Raw genomic sequence first — 23,010 nt, 5'->3', positions numbered from 1 at the left:
AGGCACCCCTTTCGTGATATTTATTTCTTAGTGGTGGCATCAGAAACTCCCATTAGTCCAGAAAGAGGTCATGGGCACATGGAGCGTGCCGTACCACATCTGGTATCGGGTGAGCCCTCGAAAAACGACAGTTGTTACTGCGGTTGTTTGTAGCCATTGCAAAAACAAATTCTTCACATGGCTTTTCCAGTCAGCAATAGTTAGGTGGCCAAGGATCACAAAGACAATAAAATGCAATTCAACGTTGTGTCTGGGCTGCACATTATTTCCTCCTCCTTTGATGCCTTGGCGATGCTGAGTACACTTTAAGATCTCATCCAGCTTCCAGTATATTATGGATGACAGTAATTGCCTCTGTATCTTAATGATCATAAAATACACCCTGGTTACAGTTGGATGTACATGAGGTGATTCAGGGGGGTGCTGGGGGGGTCATACACTCACTAGACCAGGACGAAGGGCGACTCACCCATGGGGCATATCTGCGAAGCCATGACCGCCCCAGGTATGTCAGGTGTGTGTATCAGAAATCAAGTAACATAAATGATGGTGTCTGCTTCCTCACGTTGATCTCCAGGGATTTTATAAGGCCAGACAGACACAGCAAAACACAACTCAAAGAGATTCTGCCAAATCCACTTTCTCAGCTTTGGGCTCCAGATCTGGGAGTGAAGTGCCAATAAACACGAACCCTCCAGAGGCAAGGAGGAACAAACTCTGTCCTGGGGAGGCGTGAAGTTGGGAAAAGGGGTGCTTAGTCACCCATTTCCACTCCCACAAGACCCCTGAGAGCCTCTCCGTCCTCCACCCTCACACCGTTTCCCTCTCTGGGATCTTTAGACATCTCCCCTCCACCTGCCGGAATATTAACTTCGGTGTTTCCAGACAGACAAGTCAAGCGACAGGCACCAACGAGGATCGTGGGAGCTGCAGCACAGGTGGAACCCAGGGGTGCGTCGTCAGGAATTATCCGGGCTGCAGCACAGGCCTCCCGACAACCTCAGCGAGAACTGGCACCTGAGCTGCCCAGACAGCAGCTCTGCTGTGGCCCAGGCCGGCCTCCCTTGATTCAGGCAGACTCCCCTGGCAAAGCCCACTTAGCCGAACCTGGGGGCATTGACCCATTTCTGCCACCAGTGCCTGCTCACTGGGCAATATAGATGCAATAAGAGATTCAAATCCTCTTCTGATGCTCGTCTTAAGTCACTACCACGAGGAGAAACACCAACTTGAAGGAAAGGTACCAAGGTGTATAAGCACCTGACCTTGACTTCAGATATCTAATAGCCAAATTAGAAATAATTAGTCTGTAGACGTACAGATAATTAACAGTGCATCGGAGTATCTGACGGTGGAAGCAACGCACAGCAGTATCTCTCTAAGGGTGGAAACGCCCTCGGCCCAGGTTCATGGAAACCCAGAAATGAGGGCGGTCCAGCAAAGCCTGGAGGAGGAGGCAGGCCTCGAAGGCCGGCAAGCTGCAGGCGACCACTGCGAATGCAATGAGCCCTGCAAATGGGGGCAGCTGGGAAACCACATGGCGAATTCAGAGACTCATTAATATGCCTGTCTCCCTTCTGGAAGGAGCGTGGCGTGGTCGGACCCAGGTTTAGAGTACATCTATTTTTTTATAGAATAAATCTAAATGGCCCCCAATGAGGCCACACCTCTGTCCAAGACCGATGGGACCAACACACTACAGCCCTGAGCCTCGATGTGGCTTCAGAATTCTACCCCAACCTTGTGCTCTAGGACAGCGATTTTCAACCAGTATGCCACAGGGGCGTTTAAAACATGCAGTGCCTGACTGTTGAGTCAGGGCCACTGACTTCTGTTCCCTTAGACTGTCCAAGAAAAAACTGACAACAGACAACAGAACAACAGCTGTCCAGTGGGAATGCCCTGTCTTGAACCATGAATACATAGGCCATATAATAGAGCTGCCTCTTATTGGTCACACTGCATAATAAGGTTGCATCTGATTGGTTAATTCTTGGTACCAGAAATCCTTATATACAAGTATAGGCGCTTGATTTTTTAAAAGTCACTTTGGAGCAAAAGGGGCAGGTTATTACTGTTATTCTTCCTTTTGTAATCAATCAGAGTTATAACTATTTTTTGTCAGATCGGTAAAAAATATATAATAAATTTTTTGGTGGGCCGCACGCAGAATTTTAGTAATTAGTATATGTGTGCCATGAGGTGAAAAGGGTTGTTGAAAACTGCCACTCTAGGAAGCCACTAAGAGTTGATCGAAGTCAGCACTTGTGATAAAAAGCATTCCTGTCTCCCTGAGAGAGCCCAGGGTACACTGGGCTGGGCCAGGGATTCTGGGGCTGGGCGTGTCCAGACCGCTGAGCCCGGGTGGTTTTGCTCGCTGTGCGCTATGCTGGTTTACAGCTCCCTCCTGGGACCAGAAGGGGGTCCCATCTCGATGGACAGTTAGGCTGACTCCCTTGCAACCACAAAGGCCCTCTGGGCATCACCACTGTGGATGTGCCCCCAGACACCAGCTCCTTCCAAATTCTGCCAAAGGAGGTTTGAAGTAGCTGATTCCCAAAGGTCGGCACTTCAGGGCCTTTTTTCTTCCCGGCACACATGCACTCCCCTAGGAAAGAAAGGGAAGTCTCCTCCGCCACCCCTCTGAATCTAAGCAGTGCTGTGACCGCTCAATCAGCAAGACATTCAGAATGGGGCACTGCCAGGTCTGGTCCCAGCCTTTAAGAGGATTAGCAATTTCTGCTTCCTCTCTCCTGGGGGCCTGGAGCTGGAACCGTCAGGTAAGAAATCTGGCAACCTGGCCAAAGAGACACATGGAGAGAACAGATGGAGAGGAAGAGGCCCAGGGACTCTAGCAGAGAAAGAGAATCAGAGGCCCAGCCATCCAGCCCAATGCCCCAGCTGAACCTCGTCTTCCAGCTCCGCACTGCCAAGGTTTCTGACATGAGAGTGAGGCCTTCCCAGGCCCTCTGGACCAGCCCAGCCCCTGGGTCCCACTGAGGGGTCCAGGCTCTGTGGCGCAGAACACTGCCCAGCTAAAATCTGCCCAATTCCTGGCCCAGAGAATCATAGACAGCAAACGTGGAACGTGGAACGGGTGGGAGCGGGGCCTTAGAGAACCGGGATTATTGGCACATCGGTCCCACTTCACAGGCAACTGCCAGCGCTTCTCAGCGCTCCTGGTTCCATGCTGGTCCCTGCAGCCCCTGGGCCTTACCGCATCCAAGACGACTCAGGGACCTGCAGTCTGGAGCGAGATGCCACACCTCTGGTCACTCGCTGCCTGGGCCTCCGTTCACCGTCCACTTCTCTCCTTCAAGTCACCGTGCACAATGTCTGAGGAACCCAGGTTAATCACTAACTTCAAGACTCCAAGGTTCCAAGCATTGTCTATTTGTTATTCTTTTTCTAAAGGATACAAAGGGCAACCCTCTCCTCCTTCAGGGGCTGGTGCCTTGGAGAGCTGCAGCCAATGCTGGGGCTGCAGACTGGAGAGTCGGTTCAGATGCACCAAGGAAAGCCTGCGAGTCAGCTGGAGATAAGCCACCCTCCCCTGCTCCAGCCACGGGTAATCCCAGACTGGGGACGCACCTGGCCTGCTGGAGCTCAGTGTGGCCCAAAGGCTCCCCATGTCCAAATTTGGCAGAGGGCGATGCAGAGGCTTGAAGGTGAGATGTGTGTGGTCAAAGGATGTTTCAGCACAGACAGTAGCCAGACGCCGGGCCCCCAGGTCACAGTCCAGGAACGACCCACTCCTTCCCCGTGCGGACGCCATCAGGGAAGGGGCCGATAGCCCCAGGGCAAAGCTTTCATTGCACACCCTCTGGTTTGTGTGTGGCCTCTGCACCATCCTTTGCACCACTGTTGGTTTGAGGTGCATGCCAGCACAGTCCAGCACAGCCTGCTTCTGCTTTAGGGTCTCTCTCTAAGAGCTCAGGGAAAAGCGCACCCCAGGCAAGAGCAAAAAGACCCTCTTTATTTCTGACTCCCCTTCCCACCCCCCAACACACACGCTCACACATGGTCACACAGCATCTCTGGGTACAGTACATTTTCTGGTTTCGTAGTATGCATGTACACCCTCTGCCCTTTAATTAAGTTGGATTGCATATTCTGGTGCAAAGCCACAAAGCCATGTTCCGATTCCTGTTTTAGCCAAAAGTGCAAATCCAGATCCGCCTACTCATATTCACCTCCTTGTGACCACCCTGCATGGACCCTGGCACCTGCAAACGCCTGTTGCTGCTTGACCTCAGCTTAGATACCAAGGCCTGGAAACATCCCAGGAGATGCAGCCCATGGGAGATCTCCTCACACAGTAGTTATTTCCACAAGGCAAGGAGGGAAAATACTGCAATGTGCACTTTTGATTTCCAGTGATGGTGTCCTACCTGCCAGACACACTCCCAGGTGCTTTGCAGGTGGGTTACCTCCTTCAATCCTCACAACAGGCTGGGGCAGTAGGTGCTGATAACTCTGCTCTTTATGTGTAAAACAACTGGGGCCCAATGTTTAGACAGAAGCTCAAGGTGACTGCCAAGTAAGCGGCAAAGCCGGAATTTGGACAGAAGTCCAGCTAATTCCAAAATCCATGTTCCGAACACTATACTACATTGATTTACATACACTTATCTCCATATCATTCATTAGTGTAATTCATGTCAAACATATAAAACCATTGCCCATATGACGGTCTCAGAGTGGTACTGGGATCGTAGAAATACAGTCCAGCAACCAAAGCGGAAGTTCAAATTGTTCCCATTTTTAAAAAATTGAGAAGTAATTGCTATACAACATCGTGTTAGTTCCAGGGGTACAATGGAATGATTCAATATTTGTATACGTTGTGAGATAAATTTCATGTTCCTGATATGCATTTTCCAAACATGATGGAGGACGTTCATAGACCTCAGCGAGGTTTCCCCAAGTCTCCTGTCCACCTCTAACTGCTTCCTTCACGTGTTGCTGCTGCACCTCTGTCTTCAACATCTGGCCCAAACGTCCTTCCCCGAACACAAGCAGAACTCTAGGACTGCAGCTGTTTCCTTGGGCATGCTCTCCCAGAGGGGCTCGTTTTCAACCAGTTTTTAAGGGAATGTTTTGATGGGACTTTCTGTATGGCTCCGGGAAAGGCACTGGAGGAAGCTGGATGGAATGGAGGTGTGGAGGGGGTGCTTTTCCTACATGCGTGTTTCCCACCCGGTCCAGGTGTGCTGCCTTGCCCCAGGCTCGCATGCCCTGAGGAGAGAAAACCTGTTTATGCCCAACGTGGTCCTGACCCTTGCAAAGACCGAAAAGGACGGTTCAGGTGGGGCGGGGTCCTCCTCATAGTCAGGGGCTGGAGAAGACACAGAGCTGACACCCTCATGGGGAGGGAGGGCCGGCACATGGGACAAAGGCTGGGGACACAGGGACATGGCCTGTTAGTCATTTCTGTGCTGCCGAGTGTACGTCCCGGGTTTGTTTAGCAAATGGACTGGTTGACTGACTGGCTGGTTGTTGCAAACGTAGAGGCTGCAGGGAGAATCCTGGGAAGAGTTCGGGAGTATGTGAACCCACGACAGCCTGGCGTGAAGTTTTGTGCACTGGCTTCTTGAAAAGGGAGGACAGAAACATCCGGGGGGAAACTGCCATCCACTTAACAGCAGTGCAAGCTAATAAATGGTTTTCCATGGCTAGACTTATTTCTCCCAATTGTTAAATACTTTCTTTAAAAGCAAAAGAGTTGGTTTATATAAAAGTCGTTAAGAGAGTAAATCCTAAGAGTTCTCATCACAAGAAAAAACCATTTTTCTTTACCTTTTTGTATTTATGTGAAATGATAGATGTGAACTAAACTTACTGTGGTAATCACTTCACTATCTACATGTCTGAGTCAAAGCATTATGCGGTACACCTTAACTGTGCACAGTGCCATATGTCAACTATATCTCAATAAATGGGGGAGAGCAAAAGAGTTAGTTAAATCTCTCCAGGTCTTCTTCCTGCCTAAATGCTCATGATTTTAGATGATGGAATGGGATTAGTACAGGCATTCCTATAGCTTCTTAGAAAACATCACGGAATGCCTGTTATCGTTTTATCATAAACATTTAGAGATAATTGACTTCTAGTAGAAATTACTGAGGCCACCCGGACCAGAGTTTAGAAGATGAAGGCTGGAAGAACATCCACACTGAAGTCTCTCCTGAATGTGTCTTCAAAGAGGCCTGAGGTTAAGGCTTGACCTGTAGGTGACCTCAAGATAACCTTGACCTGCTGTCGGGGAGAAAGCCTGGTCTCGGGTGTGCACCCTGTGCCCCGTTCCCGAGGAGCGACACTCGCTGTCCTGACTGATCAGCACACACCCTGTACATGGCAGCCCAGCTCTACAAATAGTGATGTTTGGAGATAGTATTTCCTCTTATGACAGCACAGAAGCAACAATTTTGTCTTAAAAATAGGTTTGGGGGCTGCAGCAGTTCGCTGAGAAACAATAAACATAACCCAAACCCAGAACAGACAAGGAAAAATACAAGCCCGTGGTCCTGCCACGTGGCCCCTCCCCTAGGACACCAGTGTCCCATGGGCCATTTATGGTTTGGGCCAGATGCTGTAAATGAGGGGTATACAGTCTCTCCTGCTGCCCCCCTACCATCTACCCCATGATGGGCAATTTTAATTTATAATTGTGGGTGAGTTATATCTGTGCTCAGAGTGGGGCAGGGAGGGGTCATGGGGGGCTACAAACTTAGATAAATAGGTTGTAAAAGATGTAGTGAGAACGCCAGACCAAAATTGAAGAGCCTGAACTCAGTTGGTTCAAACTGTCTGAGTGTGCCCCTCCTTGCTGTCATTATATCCCTCTGAGGGCCACTGTGATCTGCCATCACTCCCAGATAGGTGAACCTGATGTTTTTTCTTTTTTTATTCTTACCCAAGGACAGGCCTATTGATTTTAGAAAGAGGGGAGGGGAAGGAGAGAGAGGGAGAGAAACATCAGTGTGAGAGAGAAACATCGATTGATTGCCTCTGGCATCCATCCCGACTGCGGAGGGAGTCTACCACCCAGGCATGTGCCCTGACCGGGAATCGAACCTGCGACCTTTTGGTTTATGAGATGACACTGTGACCCACTGAGCCAGAGCATCCAGGGCAAACTGATGATGTTTCAATTCTCTTCTAAAAACAAAAAATGCTGTGATGTTTGGAGGGTGTATTAGCCAGCTCAGGCTGTCAGTAACAAAACACCAGCCCGGGCGGCTTAAACAACAGAAATGTACTTTCTTGCGGTTGCCGAGGCTGGAAGTCCAAGGTGAGGAAGACACCTGGCCTGTAGAAGCCACATGTGCACTGCGTCCTCGACATGGCCGTTTCTCTGTGGACCCTTGGAAAGAGAGGGAGCCTCTGGTGCCTGCTTCCTCTGCCTACAGGGACACCAGTCCTGTCGAATTAGGTTCCCACCCTTATCACCTCATTGCATCCTAATCACTTTTTTCAAGACTCTGTTTCCAAGGAGCCACATCGGGGGTGAGGGCTCCAACGTATGAATTTGAGGGGACGTGATTCAGTCCATAATAGAGGGTCTAGATCTGGGAAGTAAATGATGGGATTATTTGGCTTTTAAGCAAAGCCGCCTTCCACCCTGGTTCTCCAGCAGCTCTCCCCTGTGGTCTCTGCCCGAGTCAGGAAGCTCCTCCCCTCCCCCCAACCCCACATCTGCCCGACAGACATGCTTCTCTGCCACTCCCCCCCACAGGCCAGCCCTTCTCACGGCTGCCGGTGCCAGTCCTGCTCCTCGGAATAGACGCCCGCCTGCCCCAGTGCAGCCTGGTCAAGTCCCGCCCCACCGCCTGCATGCTCTGTCGACAAGGAAGCTCAGGGTCAGAAGTCATGTATTCAGGACCATGTGGCAAACATCTTGCCTACCTTTTCATTCATCCATTCATTCAGCCAATACTTATTGAACATCTACTATATGCAGTCATTCACCCGGTTGTGTGGGATCGATCCATCAGGGAAGAAAACTGGTGAGGAATCCTTCCTTCATAGAGCTTACATTGCTTCTGTCCATGTTTTTCCTTTGCCCTGATTTCGTCTGCTTTCAAAGCATTTATTACCTTGTGCCTACTTCAATCATATTGTACCTGCAAATATTTCCAATCTTATACTGTATACATCTATACTTTTATTACACTGTATATTTTTTTGCAAGGGTCCAATTGCTTTTAACAAAAAATTGGGAGGCCCATTTTTTGGAAAAAAGTAGGAAAAAAGGAGATGATATGTATATAAAGTCCCAAGCACATTGTAAGGGTTCAGTACAAGGTGGCTTTCTATCCTTTTAAATCCCAGATACTTTTTTTGAAGATTTTATTTATTTTTAGAGAGGGGAAGGGAGGGAGAAAGAGAGGGAAAGAAACATTAATGTGTGGTTGCCTCTCATGTGGCCCCACACTGGGGACCTGGCCCACAACCCAGGCATGTGCCCTAACTGGGAATTGAACTAGTGACCCTTTGGCTCGCAGCCCGTGCTCAATCCACTGAGCCACACCAGCCAGGGCTCCCAGATACTCTCTTAAGACCAACCTCAATTTTCCTCTCTCTCCAAAAGTCTTTAAGGGTGCCAGAAAATGTCAGGGTTTTCTCTTCTTTTACTATCTCCCTTTAGTACATATCCATTCACTGTGTAGTTTGATGCTTTGTTATATTCTTTCAAACATTATTTTCTAGTTATTTCCTGTGTACAAAACAGGCTTCCTTGGGAGTCGGTTGTGAACTCATCAATGTATATTTTTAACCCGCCCAGCACAATCTAGGTTTAATAAGAATAGGCTTCATAAGAAATGAAGTAATATATGAATATTTCTCCCAAACATTCTCTCTCACATTCTCACTCTCTATTTTATTCTAAAATCTGGCCCTCTTTTGAAAGCAGTACAAGCTCCCTTAATTGGGGTGAGGGGGGTTCTTCTGCATTTAAGAGGTAATTTGATTTACACTAGTAGAACACATCCATCATTTAACAGGGGGAAAAAGCAATGATACTTCAAACAAAGAAACATTTCGTGTAATTAAGAGTCAAGGGCAAGAATGTCGCAGTGTTTTCTATAATAGGAAAAATCTGCAGTGAAAACATTTGAGGAAAAGAGCACTGGTTCAATCAATTGTGGTGTGCCCACTGGAAGGAGTGTTACCCATTCATTAAAAAAAACAACCATGCTTGAAGGCTCTTCAGTGAAGCCAGAAGAAGCACACCACCTACGACTGGGGCGGGGGGAAGAGCAGCATTCAAACTCTAGAGTGCACGCTCAGTTTTGTAAATGTTCTATACACATATCTACAAACACACATGGGAAAAAGATGGGAAAGAAATGTCTCAAAAACAATAGTATCTATGGGTGGTGAAATTATTGATGGAAACTTACTTCATTTTTATACTGACACTTCTTTTACAATCAGAATGAAAAGAATGCACATTGTGTTGAAGCCTGAAGTTAAAGAAGGACTTCAAGGCATCCTTTCAAGGGAGCGTGAGGCTTGCCAGCTGCCCTGTGTGTGTGTTGGGGGGGGGGGGTCAGGCCCTTGCCCCTGGTCCTAGCGTTCAGAGAATATTTCTTTAAGTAATTAGGGCTGCATTTCTTTTAAAGCACCCTGTAATTTAGGCTTTCCAAAAAATCCAATGGATGCTCTTCACCGTGAAGGGAAAAGCTTCTCTGGAAATAAACACTTCCGCTCAGGAAGGATGCGGCCCATTGCTCCCCCATGCACAGGCGGGGCTGCGGAGACAGCTGGTGGCAGTGGCCATGTCCAGAGGAGGACGGGGAGGGCCACCCATCTGAAATAAAGCACGGGGGGGGCGAGGGTGTGGGCGGTCCTTCCTTGTGCCTGCCCTGCCCCAGGACACTGAGAAGAGATTCCTAGCTGCCCTTTGACATCCTGCCTCTTCGCCCCCGCCCCCACCAGCATCCGTGTTGGTATTTTTAACAAGGCATAAAACTTGCAATTCTATTAGAAACACATGTGTCTGGTTTCAAAGCACGGTCAGGGACAGCCACTGACATTCCGTAAACACTCCCTCGACCAGGGGAACATGCTCGTTGGACTGCAAGGCTCCAATTCTGAGCATTATATTTTCACCAAGGAACACGGGCTCTTCTAGCCGGAATAAATTTTCAGATAACGTCTTGGGCTTCCCCCAGAAGACTGTCCAGTCTGCTTGGCAACAACATTTCTCAAGGAGAAGACAGAAGGCCGGCAGGGCGGAAGTTTGAAGAGTGGGAGACGGGGAGGAAAGAGGGTCAGCGAACTGGGTGGAAAAGTGGAGCCGAGCGCTGGGAGGCTAGGTCAGCTCCCAGCTTCACTGTCGGGTGACACCGTCAGCGACAGTCCCCATTCGAGGAGGGGTTTTGCTTAGACGCCGCATGGACTGCATGTTTCCGTCCCCCGCAAACCCACGTGTTGAAGCCCTAATCCCCGGTGTGCTAGTATTTGGAGGTGGGGCCTTTGGGAGGTAATGAGGGTTAGATGAGGTCATGAGGAAGGACACTCATGACAGAACTGATGTCCTTATAAAAGGAGGAAGAGACCCAGGATCTCTCTATTTCTCCCCTCGTGCACCGAGGGAAGGCCTCGTGAGGACTTAAGGAGAAGACGGCTGTCTGCAAACCAGGGAGGGGGCCCTCATTAGGCGCCTTTAACTCAGACTTCCCAGCCTCCAGAACCATGAGAAATGAATGCCGTTTAATCCACTCAGGTTACGGTATTTTGTTATGGCAGCCGGAGCTAAGGCAGACACCTTTAAAATGAGGGAAGATTTGACTTTGCTGCACTCAAAGGTTCATTCATTGGTGAAGGCCTTCAACCTTGCCCTTAGACAAACTTGGCTTCAAATCCGTTCCCCCACTTAACGGCTTACCTTGTCTACTAAGACTGACTTTTCCCGAATGTTCAGTGTGGGTAATGAGGATGCCTCCTTCATGGGATTGCTTGAAAATTAATGAGACACGAAAAGGCCTGGAAGGCAGGGCTTGGCATGTAGCACTCCATACCTCCTCCCCTCCTGCTGCTTCCAGCGCTGCTGTGATAAAGCCCATGAGAAAGTCAATGCGAAAAACACAAGCCAAGGTTAGGGTGGGGAGAGACAGATAATGAGCCAGCAAGCCGCTGAGCATTCACTGTGGGTGTGAGCTGGAGTTTCTGTAGGAGGAACACAGGCCATGTGGCGGCTCGGAAGGCAGTTCCGTGCGCCCAGATTACCAGGCACTTAATCGCTTCCCCAAATCCTGATGCTAGGGACAGAGGGGAAAAAAGGGAGGGAACCTCCCCATCAGAGATTTTAGACTCCAGGAAAGGAAACAGAAAGTTTTATTTATCTGGGCTCCCCAGCTTGCTAATTAACTCAGGACTGGAAACTATTCTCATGTGTCAGCGCCTGCACACGTCCTCGTTATGAGAACAGCATCTGCTCGTTATTCCAAACGCGAGAGAGGGCCGAGCCTCGCGTTCCCAGATGCAAATGCGAGACATCAAAGCCGTGCCGGGCACTGGCGGTCCGGCACCGGGCGATGAGAACAGGTATTGGTTTTTGTAAATAAACCAGGAGGAAGGCTTTCATCTCCGAGGCTTTGGAAAGATTGGGGAACAGGAGACAGCTGTGTGTGTACGACAAGGCTGCCATGTAATCGGTGAAGAGGAATCACTTATCCTTAACTCTGCCCCCTTTCCATGGGGCTTCCGTCACTGGACAAACATTTACAGAGGACCTACTGTGTGCTCAGCACAAGGTCTGTGCCACTCATCCCAGGGGACAAGGACTCTGGGCTCAGATGGCAGGTCGCTCTCCCATAAGAAGCATACCAGTCTCAGAGGCAGCCTGTGTGTGGCCTGGCTACTGTGTCCCAGGTCCAGAGGGACAGGGAGCCTGTGGCCCTGTGACTCCCCTGGGAGAAGGGAGCCCAACTTGAGAACATGTCTTGCTCCGAACACCATGGGAAGACTCCTTCCCTTTCCCCCACCCAACCTAAGCCGACCAGCCTTCCTAGGTTTACTAAGGTCTGAAGTGTTTCCTGGGATGCGGGACCTCCAATGCTGGGGTGTAGGGACTCCAACACTGGGGTGCAGGACCTCCAACCCTGGGGTGCAGGACCTCCAATGCTGGGGTGCAGGGCCTCCAATGCTGGGGTGTAGGGACTCCGACACTGGGGTGCAGGGCCTCCAATACTGGGGTGTAGGGACTCCGACACTGGGGTGCAGGAGCTCCAATGCTGGGGTGCAGGGCCTCCAATGCTGGGGTGCAGGAGCTCCAATGCTGGGGTGCAGGGCCTCCAATGCTGGGGTGCAGGGCCTCCAATGCTGGCAAGCTAGGGTGAGTGGATCACTGTGCTCACATACCCTCATGTTCCCCTTCTCCCCTCCTTGGCTGGACAATTGGTTCACGCTTCCCTCCCTGGGAGCTGGATGTATTGTCAGGGAATGCAGCTACCCTGACTGAAATGAAGTGCACAGAGGAAAGAGGCCAGGGGCCATCTAAATAAAACAACTGACAGCTGGAGGTGGGGGTGGAGGTAAAACGGAGTGGGAACATAGGAAGGGAACCAGGGGAGGGGGATCAAAGCAAGGTCCTGAAATCTGAGATTTCCTACCATTGGAAACCATCTGTTTAACTCATGGGCCTCGCAAACGCATCCTCCTCCGACTGTCTACCAGCCCTTTCCTTTACAAACCTGGCCTCCACCTCTTTCTGTTTCCTCCGGTCTCCCGAAAGGCCCCCCCACCCTCGCTGGCCCAAGGCCAACATCAGGCACGACCTTGGCGTTCTCCCTCTCCTTCTCACCTGAGAGGAGCTTGTTCACCACCTCTTTGTGTGGAGTCTTCCTCCGAGTCTGTCTCACATCTTGTCACCTCCAACGCAACCCACTACCTCTGCCCCACTGTCCTTTGGGCTAGATACCTCCCGGCTGCCACAGCCTCCTCTCTCCAGGCTGCCCCCCTCTGACTGGCCTCCACTCGGAAGCCACAGTGTGGTCTTGCCAAAGCACAAAGCAGATTCTCAAAGTCCTTCCACGGTGCCCAAGTTTCAGGGATCACAACCAGACTTGTTCCCGTGTCACCTCCTCTTCCAATCTGGCAGTTCCGAGGCCTCCAGATTACGTCCTTCACCCCTCACTCTTCACCCATGATGAACCGTGCGTGGTTTCGGGACACTTCCTGCTGTGTTATGCCTCCCTGCCTTCAATGTGCAGCTCAAGAGTGGCGCCCCCTGGGAAGCATCCCTGACCACCGCCTCACCTCCGAGGCTGCTTTGCGTTTAGACTCCTCCCCCTCCGCCCCAGCCCTCTCTCCCATCCCTCCTGCCACAGCGCGGGGCATTGACTTGTCCCTCTCCCCAACCGGAATACGAACCCACGAAAGGCAGGGACCTCGCATTACTTGACTTCCCACCCCTAATGGCGGGTCAGTGCTTAGAGCACATGAGGCAGTTATAAATATCAGTGAATTAATAATGAAAACAGCAGCCTGGTGTGTACAACACGATACCAAAGCCCAAAGTCGGTGGATGTTTGGGAGCAGGTCTTCTGCACCGAGGAAACAGAAAATTCTCCATGCTGAGATAAATCATCCATCTACTACCCCAGCCCTGCCACACACCAGGGTGGGGGGAAAGAATGGGACAGCAAGCAGCTTGGGCACTGGAGACAGAGGACCTGGGGCTGCTGTCTCTGCAGGTGGTCTTTGTGTGACCCTGGGCCACCTGCCTAGCCTCCTGAGCCTTGGGCTCCTCCTTTATCGTACAAGGATAATAATAACCCACAGGGCTGGAGGTGTTGTGAGGAGTCAATGAAATTACGTACTTAAAATGGTTAGCACTTGGCAGGTGCAGCGTGCTGACCTGGTCGCTTCCTCTCAGTGTTACCCAAACAGAGTCTCAGCCTAATAAAACCTGTGTTCCCAGCGCACACAGACAGCTCCTGCTGGTGAGGCACAGTCTAAGGAAACAGGGAAGGAGGCAAAGCTTTGCTTCTGGACCATAAATCTGGAGGTGCTGGGCGTGGCCCAGAGCACCCCAACAGGGTTCACGGTCTTCAGGCTGCTTGACTTGGAACACAGAAATCTCTGAGGCCTCCCACCACCCTAGAGGCAGCTCACGGGGGCTCCATGCCAACAACCCCCACCCCCTCACCCTGCCCCACAGGGTTGGTGCCAAAAGTATAGTTCAGGAAACAGAACATACAGTGGGCTCTTCCCTGCTTTCCCCACTTTGAAAATCATCATTTTTCTGCAAAGAGAAACAGAAGAAAGTCTGAAAAAAAACATGAAGAAATGTTAACAGTGGTTACCTCCAAGGGCAAGAGTCTCAGTGACTTTTTTTTTATCTTCCTAATATTCGTTTTAATTTTCTACACTTTCTGTAGTGAATCGCTTCTATAGTCTGAAGACGTTTACGATGCCCGTGGTATACCTAATAAAGGACCCATTTCCCTGAGCCCTGGCAGAGTTACGTCCCTGTGAGCACAATCCAACTTTAATGTCTGTCTGTTCTGGAATCTCTGACAGAGGAGGGTCAGAACCCTGAGGCCTGGGTCCAAGGATGCTGTCTTGACCCTGGCACCTTCAGACCATCAAGCAGAATCACGGTGGCCTTTGAGAGGTGAGCTGAACAAAGATCCCCCCCAACATAAGCTGTAGGCTGCCTCAGGGTACCCATCGTTGTCTCTGTGCTCAGTGCTGGCCGGGTAGGAAGAGCCCAGAACTGGGGACAGATAGTGAGGAAGAGAGGTTGAGGCTAAAGCATTTTTCATAGGCCAAGATTCTAAGGAACTATATATACCTCCTGTTGAGAGAGAAAGCTTGCTACTTGCCAAAGGCCTTCAAGTTTCGTCCTTAGGGCTCAGTTCAGAAGAGGTGTGGAAGAACTCCTCTCCTAACAGAACCCCCTTCCTGGCACCTGGGCTTCGTTCGCTCATTCGTTCACTCATTCAATCAATCGTTCATTCGTCAGTCACTCTCCGACGCCCCCCTGAGGGGCCAGGCCTTGTGGCTGGGGCGCAGTACGATCGAGACCGTCTTCCCACTGATTCCCATCACCGCACTGCTCAGGAGGAAATCGTGAGGAATAACCACAGTGCTTGAGCATTTGCTTTGCTCAGGAACGTGGAATGAAAAGAAGGACAGGGAGAGAGAAGCCAGCTGGCAGGAGAGGAGAACCCTGGAGGAGAGAAGAGAAGATGTCTGCGGAAGACTTCGAAGACAGTAGGTTCCTCTCTCTTCCCCATGAAACACTTTCCAAGTTAGATTGGGCAGGGCCTCGAGATAGTAGGCAGCTGAGAGCCTAGGGGGACCAACGAGGTCCCATCAAGTCTTTCTTACACCCAAATAGGAAGACACTGTCCCCGCCCTCCAGGGGCTCACGGCGCAGTGGGAGGGGCATCACAGACACGCGGGCGCCATGGGTGCTGTGTGCTAAGGGCGCCACCAGGGCCTCCGGCACAACGTCAAAGGGGCTTCAAAAAACTCTGTCATCAAGACTCATGAAGTGTTTTATAAAATCAAAACTTGTGCAGAAATGCATGATGAAAAATGTCAAATTTTCCAGTAGAGACAAGACCTGTGGACAGGGACGGACCCGGTGAGGCGAGCGAGGCTGAGCTGTGGGAGGCACACTGGGCTTTGTCTCTATGTCCGAATGTCAGTGTTTAGTTCAGGGCAGAATTTTTTGCATATGTTAATTTTTAAAACATCGCACTAAAGTACCCTACCTCTTGATCACTGCATATTTTGGAGCTCTGTCATCTTGTGCCCAAGAGGGGCCTCCCTCACCTCCCTGCAGCCCGGCCGAGGAAGCACCTGGGCAGGAGGGAACCCACGGGGCCTGAAAGACCTGATAAAGCTTCTCTGGGCACCCGGCATCCAGGCGGATTCTGGGTGAAATCTAACATGTGCACAAACTAAACTAAACCAAATAAAATAAAATAAAACAAAATAAAACAAAACACAGGCACGCAAGCCTGAGGATGCAGCCTGTGCAGGAGCACGGAAGAGGGTGGTGTGCCTGAGGAAAGGCCACAGGCAGCAGGTAAGTGCAGTGCCCGGTCTCATCACAGGTGAAACATCGGGCTGACCCAGGTGACCACCGAGGCGTTCAGCATTTGGGGAGCGAACGCTACACCCCGGATACTGTAGACTGAAAAAGATGAGGAAATGCGGGAGATACAGCCCCTGTCCTTGGAGAGCTTGTGTCCGCCAGGACGCCCTGTGTCACTTTCGGCTTTTCAGCTTCTACAAGCATTGCTTTTGCTTCTGACACTTTCAATGTTACCATCATTACAAAAGCATCATTTAGGAGTTGCCCGCGTACTCCTTAGAAACAACATTCAGTCTGATGGTTCCGATTCCATTTCAAAAAGGGCCCGCACAGGCAAGGTCCTGCTTTGGTTCCCTCCAAGGGACCTGGGCAGCGGGTTGGAGTGAACTTTCGCATCTCTCATTTTCCAAGAAGAATCTGAAACTCAGGGCATTTGAACAACTCCCTCAAAGTTTTCTGACCATAAGGGCGGACGTGGGACTAGCACCCAGGCCCCCTAAACTCCTGCCCGCCATCGATTCGTGCAGGGGGAGTGAGCAAGCGACCTGGAACAACTCCTGGCTTCTGAGTGCTCTGCTGGCGGTGGAGGGGGGTAGGGGGGGAGTGGGGCGGTGGGGGAGAATGGCCAGGCCCCAAGCTTCGTCCTTGAAGGAGACAGAAAAAAAGAGAGAAAAAATGCTCCTCCCCACTCTTCTCCATGCCTGCTGTCACCTCCAGAGTCAACCCCCAGCTGGAGCAGCGGGAGGCCTAGAAACCTCACACGCAGCAGCCGTCACCTCCCCAGCAGGCCCCTGTGGTGCACATCCTCCCAACCAGGGAGCGGGTTCCACTTGCACACCAAGGTTCCTGCCAGATCCAAAAGCTGCCTCTTCCCATTCCGAAATTAAGAAGCAAGCGTGCTGTCAAATCTTAGCCACCAAGCAGGGCCTGAAGAACAGGAGCATCCCCCACTGGAAGGGGTGCCATCCCCCCAGTGGCCGGGGAGAGGCCTGGGGGAGATGCTGCTCCCCCCCAGCCTGGGCATGGGTGGAACATCCCCCGAGGCCTGGGGGGGCGCCCGGCAAGTCTTTGGATGCAATCACAGCATCCTGCAAGGCATCCTGCACGGCATCCCAGCTCCTCTGGGTGTGGAAGACAGGCCCTCGGGGAACGTCATCATGCTGAGCCCTCACAGCTGGTGCACACCCCTCACAAGGGAGGCAGAACTGAGCTGAGGAGGGGCCCCAGGCCTCGGTGTCTAGGCTGATGTGAGCTGGCCCAGGAGTCCGACGAAGCCAGGCAGAAGGCCACACGGGTGTCAGAGCCATGGACCCAGGGGGCCGTCCAGAATGCAGTGAAGGGTCGGAAATCAAGTCAGGCCAGAGCCTAACCCCTCTTTGGTGCCATCCCAACCACTCCCCAGCCCTAGACTAGCCTGCACTTCTTTACTGAGTTGTATTGTCATTGTCGTCACCGTCATCACCATTATCACCACCACCACAGGTAGCATTCACTGAGTGTAGTGGGCTGGATCGTGGCCCCCAAGAGACATGTCCACATCCTAACCCCAGAAACCTGTGAGTGTTACCTTATTGGGTATCGTCGGCTCTGGGCCTTTGCCTATGTGAAAAGGCACATAGCCTGGGATATCCAGGCGGGCCCTACATGCAATCCCATGCACCCTTGCAGGAGTGGAGAGCCAGCGGGAGGGCAGACCTGGACACACGGAGGAAAGCAGGAAGCAGCGCGACCACGGAGGCGGAGACTGGAGGGGTGACGCCCAGCCGAGAACCCGTGAAGTGGCCAGAGCTACAAGAAGCAAACGCAGATTCTCCCCCAGGGCCTCCTGAGGCAGCCCAGCCCTGCCAACCCTTTGAGTCTGGATATCCGCCCTCCAGGACGGGGAGACAAGAAATACTGTCATTTGAAGGCACCCAGTTTATGGTGCTTTGTTATGGCAGTCCCAGGTCAGGAACGCATCATACCACTGCCTGCCCCAGGGGGCTTTGTACTGAGCACATGGAGCATCTACCGCCACCGCCCAGGCCCCGGGCAGCGTGCCGGGTGGTCAGCAGTGCCATGAGTCATTCCCATGCCACAGAGGAGCGAACTGAAGTGTCCTGTGAGTCAAGAATGTGCCAGGGCCATCCGGGACCCTGCCGAAAGCCAACCCCGCCCAGCCTGCTCTTTCCCGCCCAGAGGGGACCCTAACACCCTGACAGCACCTTACTGCATTGCCACTGCACGCAAGGAGTCAAACAAACTTTTGAGCCCAAGTGATATTTTTACCAGAGTTATCTCTGACGCCGGGCTCTTTCCAGAAGGCCGGGGATGACGCAGTGTGGGGCCACGGAGGCAGCGTTTCATGTGACCCGAGCAGAGCTCTGACGAGTTTGCCAGCACCTAAGTAGCTCGGGTGGGCCTTCGGGAATTTCCTGTTCTCCTTGCTAAGGATGGACTGAGATGAAGATAAACTAGACATGCAAAGAGAGAACATCGTCACCTCCCAGCAGTCTGCCTGGCCCAGAGAGCTGTGTGCCCCAGCAGATTCCTGAACCCTTTCTGGGTCCAGGGAGGAACATTTCAGAGGCGCTCCACTCAGGAATGCAACCGGATGTGCAGGGCTCAGCGGAGCCACGCCAGCGGGGTGGGGCTGTGGGACTGAATGTCACACCATTACTTTTCACTCGTTTTGTGAGACACACCACACGGATGGGAAGGGCTGGGTGGCCTGACCCACAGTTTTTGCTCGTACAGGAATGCACCTCGTGCAGGATGTGGTGGCATCCAGAAATGTGCCTGGACAAGTCCATCCTGAGTCCCACAGACACTGGGCCAGCAGCTCCCAGGCCCTGGCCAGTCCACGAACACAGAGCAGCAGCCCTGTGTGCGGCCTGGGGAGCCAGAAATGCTAATTGCCCCAGGGAGCCCTGTAAACTCAGCAGAAACTGCTGAGCCAGTAGCTCTGCCTGGCTGTGACCCGGCTAACACCCCCCTGCTCTGCTCACAGGAAACCTCATTCCCTCAAGTAGAGCCAATATTAAGCCAACTTTGCAGTGTATTCATTCAATCTTCACCGAGCAGGAAAGGAAGGGAGGAACCCTGAAAGGTAATCACCACCTCTGTCCGCAGAGCAGTTCCCGTCGTGTTCCAGGAATGAGGAGACAGCCTGCTAGTCAGTCTCCGGGCATCCCAGCACTTGGCGTGCGTGGCCTGCTCAGTACATCTGGTGCTCACCCTCCGTGGTCATCCGGCTGGGAAAAGTGGGCCAGAGGCTCAGCACCCAATCCCTTGGGTTTTGCCGCAAGCCTGGGGGAGGGGAGGAGCAAGGCGAATGAAGGGCATTAAGAAACATGAGTTGTTAGCGAGCCTAAGGTTCTGGCATGTTCCACGTGAAACCGGAAACTCCCAGAAGTAGTTGGAAGTCAGCTAACTCAATGGCAGCCAGCGGCACGAGGAGGCGGCCAGCCCTGCTGATCTCTTTACTGCCTCCCTGGGGGACTTGTTTCGTCTCAGCAGGGCCTTTGCTTACGTGGGTCCACAGCTCCCGTTTGCAACTGCCAAACCCGAACAGCTTCGACACGGATTTGTTGTGTAAGGCAGCACAGCGTCGCCTGATCTGAACTGTCCTGAGGCCGATGGGTGTCTTTCTTCATCCTGCTCTTGCGATATTCCCGCCCGTGCCTGCCAACATTGCAGTTCATTCGATCTGGAAGGGCTTCTCCAAACCCCAATGGAAATGGCACGTAACAGAGTATATGCATCATGTGGCCTTTCTAAAGACCCCAAACCAGGCTGAGTTCTGAAACCCCTCTGGCCCTGAGGATCCCAACAAGGAATCATGGGCGTGCACTTCCAGGCTGAGTGTGTTCCCGTGTTTCTCTGCCAGACTCGACCCCTCACGTATGGGGAGCCTTTACTGTTTCATCTGATCCTGCTGCGATCTCCTGTGATCTCTTGAAAGTTGGTGACTTTGTGTGGACTTGCTGATGAACTTGTGCACTGTGAGTGTGAATGTACGAGTTTGTCTATTTATACGTCTCAAGTGAATTCCCAAATGACCCTCTGGGATCTAATAACCTGGTGGGTACCTTCAGTCTCGGTGCGCCACGCCCACAAGCCTGCACACAGCTGGTGTGCACGGACTGGGTGCTTATGCCCTCACTACGTTCAGAACCCTCCAACCGCAGGCATAAGAAGACTAGGAAAGTCTAGAAACAGTCGGGAGATTCAATGAGGTGACAAGTTACAAAATCAGCATAACACAATTGTTAGTTTTAATATACAAAGTCTGTCCAGAAGGTATCCGGCCATGTAATATGAAAAATAGAGACATTTATTAAAGAAGACACAAAATACAAGAAACACTGTACAAAGGACAATGATGTCTCAGTCCCCTTCAAAGTAGGCACCTTGGGACCTCACACAGTTCTCCCAATCACCATCAGCTGCCCCATTGTATTTTCCTGAATCCTGTCAGTGGCCTGAAATCTCTTCCCTTTCAAAGGTAATTTTAGTTTTGGGAAAAGCCAGAAGTCACAGAGCACCAAATCTGGGCTATAGGGGGGCTGAGTTAGCTGTGTGACTTAATGTTTTGCCGAAAAACTCTGAAAGAGACCTGATGCATGAGTGGGTGTATTGTCCTGATGAAGCTGCCAATCACCAGTTGCCCATAGCTGCAGCCTTCTGAACCATCCCAATAGTTTCTGCAGAGGAATGTTCTAAGTTAATGCAAATTTTCATGCAGATTCATTGCTCTACTTGCTCACTCATTTTGAATGGGATGACCACACAGTACACCAGCACATATGCTCGTCAATGGTGTCTACTGCCCCCACTGACTAGTACAGTGAAGTCATCATTGTGCACACGTGTGCATTCCAGTCCACTCTCACTGGCTGCCAGGTTACACTGATGTTGTACAAAGCGTTCTTGATATATTAACAATGGCTGGACTTTTACCAGACAGACCTCAATATACAAAAATAACTGTTTGAAAAATACAGTGGAAACAATGTCTCCATTTTCAATAGAAATTAAAGCAAATTCTCAACTTTGATACGTTGATATTCAATAAGAAATATATAAAAGATATCTTGATCAATAAGAAGTATACCTGACCTATTAGAGGATAACTTTGGAAGTATTGATAAAGAAATTGTTAGCTTTTTTGATATAATAATGGTATTATATCTATATTTTTAAAAAGAGTACCTTTACTTTTATACATGTTCTAAGTTCTACATATTAAAGTTTAAAACAAACTAATGAGGGACTAGAAGAATATTTTCAGTTAAGGGAAAGGCCCCACTTGCTTTTAGACAAAAAGTTTCAATGATTTTTTTTCTTCCAAATTAATCTATAAATTCAACATGAACCCAATTAAAATACCAACAAGGAGCACTTTTAGAAAGTTCCTCTGAAAAAATAAACATATAATGGCAAGGAAAATTACGAAAAAAGAAGAGGGTGAGAGGGGTTGGGGCAGAGAAAGCATGGCCTGACAAACATGAAAACGTATGAAGCTACACTAATTAAAACAGCTTAGTAATAAATAAGAACAAAAGACAGGGCAATGGTGCAAAGTAAAATTCTGGAAACAGGCGCAAGTGCCTATCATGCGCCAGGCACTATTCCAGATGCTAAACACTCAGCACCCAACAGAACACAGATTCTACACTTAAAATAAGTAAACGAATAGGAAAAGTAATATAGTGAGAAGTGTTACAGAGAAAATCGGGCAAGACAAGGAGATCAAGAGTATGGGGTAACATTGGACTTGGGTCCTGAGGAACTGGCCAGGACGAGGAGAAGCAAAAACCCTGAGGCTGAAATGAGCTTCAGCGGTGCAAGAGTCAGGGCGAAGGTCGTGGGTGACAGCGAAAGAGGCCGGAAGCGAAGCAAGGGCCAGATTACATCAGCCTCAGGGGAGCTGGTGAGGGATCTGGATCTGGATCTCATGGAGACGGAAAACCATTAGAGGGTGTTCGTCTGCAGATGTGATCTGATTAGCATTTTAAAGCACTTACTCTGCCTACTACGTCGGGAGAGGACTCCACAGATGCAAGAGTGGAACTACAACTCCGGTTTTCCCCTGCCATGGTCTCCCTCAGAGGTAATGTTGATGAAAAGCAGGTGGACACAGTGGAAATGTTCACCGGTGTTCTGACTTGGGTGCAGTTTTGACACAGTGCCGTGCTGCTGATGGGTGAGAAGTGAAGGAGGGAAATGGGAAGGAATTAAGGATTACGCCCAGTGTTTTGGTCTGAGTCACTGGGCAGACCGTGGTGCCATTAGCTGAGAAAGAGAATGAGCAGGAGCAGGTTTGGCTGTGATTGCAGGAAGCCAAGGGCTCCATTAGCATATCTACCTGTCGTGCAGATGCCTATCAGGTGTCGAAGAAGAGTCGGCAGTGGGCAGGTGGCTGCCACATGAGGATGGATTTCGATCGGGGAAATGTGTGTTTGATAACTGCTGCTGGGACAATTAACTTTGCACTTAGGGGGAAATAAAACACTAACTGAGTTGCAAATTCCAGCTCAGAGCAAAGTAATTTCCAAAGGGGTAAAAAAAATTTTTTTCAATACTGGTACATGAACATAGAAAATGGCTCTTCTGGCCCTGGTCGCTGTGGCTCAGTGGCTGGAGTATCATACATAACTGAAAGTTGGAGGGTTCGATTCCTGGGCAGGACATATACCTTGGTTGCAGGTTCAATTCCAGTCCAGGTGTGTATGGGAGGTAATGAATTGATGCTTCACTCTTGCACCAATGTTTCTCTCTCTCCCTTTCTCTTTCCCTTCCTCTCTCTTTAAATGCAATGAAGCCCTGGCTGGTGTGGCTCAGTGGATTGAGCACTGGACTGCAAAGCGAAGGGTCACTGGTTCGATTCCCAGTCAGGGCACATGCCTGGGTTGTGGGCCAGGTCCCCAGTAAGGGGCAATTATCTTCCTTTCTTTCTCCCTCTG

General features: G+C 50.7%; 1 protein-coding gene across 4 annotated transcripts in view; it reads right to left on the bottom strand.

Annotated features, from left to right (window-relative positions):
* Positions 1–23,010, bottom strand: part of PDZD2 (PDZ domain containing 2) — a 325,503-nt gene that overhangs the window by 266,932 nt on the left and 35,561 nt on the right. Inside the window, exon 1 of one of the 4 annotated variants that reach the window (XM_045847728.1) lies at positions 3,218–3,325. The exons of the other annotated variants lie outside the window; for them this stretch is intronic. The gene's annotated coding sequence lies outside the window, so the exon portion shown is untranslated. Of the gene's footprint in view, positions 1–3,217; positions 3,326–23,010 lie in introns of those variants that run through there. 4 annotated transcript variants of the gene reach the window in all.

Source organism: Phyllostomus hastatus, unplaced genomic scaffold (genome assembly GCF_019186645.2).
Source record: "Phyllostomus hastatus isolate PE091 unplaced genomic scaffold, TTU_PhHast_1.1 phas_contig_58, whole genome shotgun sequence".
Lineage (NCBI taxonomy): Eukaryota > Metazoa > Chordata > Mammalia > Chiroptera > Phyllostomidae > Phyllostomus > Phyllostomus hastatus.
The sequence above is the reverse complement of the archived record's forward strand: the minus strand, read 5'-3'. Positions and strand labels throughout refer to the sequence as shown.